The sequence below is a fragment of the Bison bison genome, unplaced genomic scaffold (assembly GCF_000754665.1).
Source record: "Bison bison bison isolate TAMUID 2011002044 unplaced genomic scaffold, Bison_UMD1.0 scf7180017851639, whole genome shotgun sequence".
NCBI lineage: Eukaryota > Metazoa > Chordata > Mammalia > Artiodactyla > Bovidae > Bison > Bison bison.
In genome coordinates this window covers 41,488-44,237 of record NW_011482212.1, presented here as the reverse complement: position 1 = coordinate 44,237, position 2,750 = coordinate 41,488, and positions in this window count along the sequence as shown.

Genomic DNA, 2,750 nt, shown 5'->3' with positions numbered 1-2,750 from the left:
CCAGGTAAAAGCCCCTTCTAGCTGAGGTGTGCGTCTGTACGTGGACTATAAAGTCCACCCCCACCTTTGTAATGTGCCAAAGGTATCCTGTGGGTTGTCTCACTTCCAGGCACCAGGTTGCCCACTGCAAGGCAGCTCTGAACTCCACTTTGAGAAGCACACTTTTCTGAAAGTGTGGAAAGCTTGGCAGCTTTGGCCTATTCCTCTGAGGGGTTGGGTTTATGTTGTAGGCATCAAAATTTTACAGAAAATAAGTCCCTAATACAAGGTATAAATGCCATTTCTGTTTCTCCTCAGCTCACACAGGATTCTTTGAGACTGTGCTTTTAATCTCCTGTCAGAATCCAAGTTGGTACTTTAACAGTGATGCTGGCCAGCCAAACTGATTAAATTATTAGGAGCTAAGCAATGTACACATTTTTGTGTGTGTGAAGTTGAGAAAGCTTTGATTTCTTTGGACTGTTCTGTATGGGCTTTTGTTTATATTTGTAGGAAAAAGTCTAACACAAGCTGTAACTACTATTCCTCACAGCATACGTAAGATACATTGAGATTTGTTATTTTTAAAATTTGTTGCCCTTCAAGGTTGACACCTTTGCCTGTGATGTGGGCAACCAAACTTTTTTAATTCAAAAAGGAAAACAGAAGTCTAATATATCAGAAAAGAATACATAAACTGAAGCAGTTTTGGGGAAATGAGACTTCTTAAATCATGGGTCTAAAACTTCAGATTTCTTGTGAAAGAAAACCATTATGGTTTAATTATGACTTTTCTATTATGTATCCCTATCCTATGGAGCTTAGTAGACTTGGGCACTTGTAAGAGCACTGCAAATGCTAATGAAATAAATAAAGGAGCCAATCTAATTATAATGGTTTCTTAATGTTCTGTTAAATAAGTCTTTGATCTAAATATCTCATTCCATATAAGCCACTGTTTATCTAATAGAAACCCCCTGCCCAGTCAGAAACCACTTAACCTCGGAAACCTCTCTGCTAACTTCCTCCCTGTCAAATCACTTTTTGCTGCTTCTCTTTTGAAGTCCTTGCTACATGCGATGCCACTGAAGATTCTTGGTTTTTGTTTTGACCTTGTAATATCCTGCTTTTCTTCCCTTTTACTGCTCTTTCTAGTTTACTTTACTGTTTTAATTTCCTCCTACTTTTCAAGTGTGGCTTTCCCCTGAGGCTTGCATTTGGCTTTCTGCTCTTAGGTTATGCCAACCTTGGAGGAACTGAATGTAGATTACGCTTCAGTTGTGTGTTGGTAATTGTGACTTGCTTGTTTCCCTCTCTGTCCCCAGCACCCCAAACTGTAGCACTCTGAACACTTAAAGATTCAAAAACCCCTCCTGTAACATGTAGTCCATGCGTAGTAGGCACATTTGATGTTGACTGAACTGGTTCCTTCACCAGGAATAACAGTTTTTGGGAAGCAGGGAAGACGGTCCAATTGCTCTGAAAGTGCATCATTGGCTCTGCTACATGCATTCATCAGATGAACATGAGTTCTTTGGGTAAGACTGTCATACTTGATCTGGTGGTGCTCTCATTACCATGACCTCAAAGCTTTTATTAAAAAATTAAAGTAGTGATTTGTAAAGATTTCTCTCTTCCAACAAGTTTTTCACTACCATTGCTGGGGAAAGACAATCCCAATATGAATATCCTCAAAGCAGATCAAACTGGCATGGTACATCCCTGAATATAGACAATCCACGAATAAGTGTACACAGTGTCTAAGTAGGTAATACAACTACTCAGAATCATCACTGGAAAGGTTTGGACACAGGGTAACACACCTGGGGTACAGTAGATTTTGAGAGATGAGGGATGGCATCCATACATTTTCACTCCAAATGCATGTCATGACCTTCCTTAGCAGGAAAATGGCATCAAAGAGAAGATGTTGTTGTTCAGTCCCTAACTGTTGTTCAGTTGGACTCTTTGCAACCCCATGGACTGCAGCACACCAGGCTCCTCTGTCCTCCACTGTCTCTTGGAGTTTCCTCAAATTCATGTCCTTGGAGTAGGTGATGCTCTCTAACCATCTCATTCTCTGCCACCTTCTTCTTTTGCCTTCAATCTTTCCCAGCATCAGGGTCTTGGTGGCTCAGTGGTAAGGAATCCACCTGCCAATTCAGGAGACATGGGTTCTATCCTTGGGTTAGGAAGATTCCCCTGGAGAAGGAAATGGGAACCCACTCCAGTATTCTTGCCTGGGAAATCCCATGGACAGAGGAGCCTGGGGGGCTACAATCCATGGGATCACAGAAGAGTCAGACACAATTCAGTTTGACTAAACAAAGGTTAGATACTTTGCAAAGAATTTTTTTTCCTACTCAGTTTCTTCTTTCTCCCTTCCTGGCAAAGGTAAGAGAATTAATGTTTACTGCATACTTACTAGTTGCCCAACATGTGTAAGGTGCTTCAATCAACTACCTTGTGCAGGGAGTCAGAACTATCCCCATTTTTCCATAAAAAAACACAAAAAAGCTGAAAATTAGGTTAAATAACTTGTGCAAGGTCACACAGCTTGTGAGTGGCAGGTCTAGGATTTGAACTTAAATCTATCAGACCCTGAAGCCCATGTTTCTTTCAGTGATTTTTACTGCATGGTAATAACAAAAAGGCTCTGGGGCTTATGTGGTGCTGGTCCATGGCCAGAGAACAGGAGTAAAAAAAAAAGCACAATTCTCCTCTAAAAAGGCTTCCCTGGTGACTCAGAGGTTAAAGTGTCTGCCTGCAAT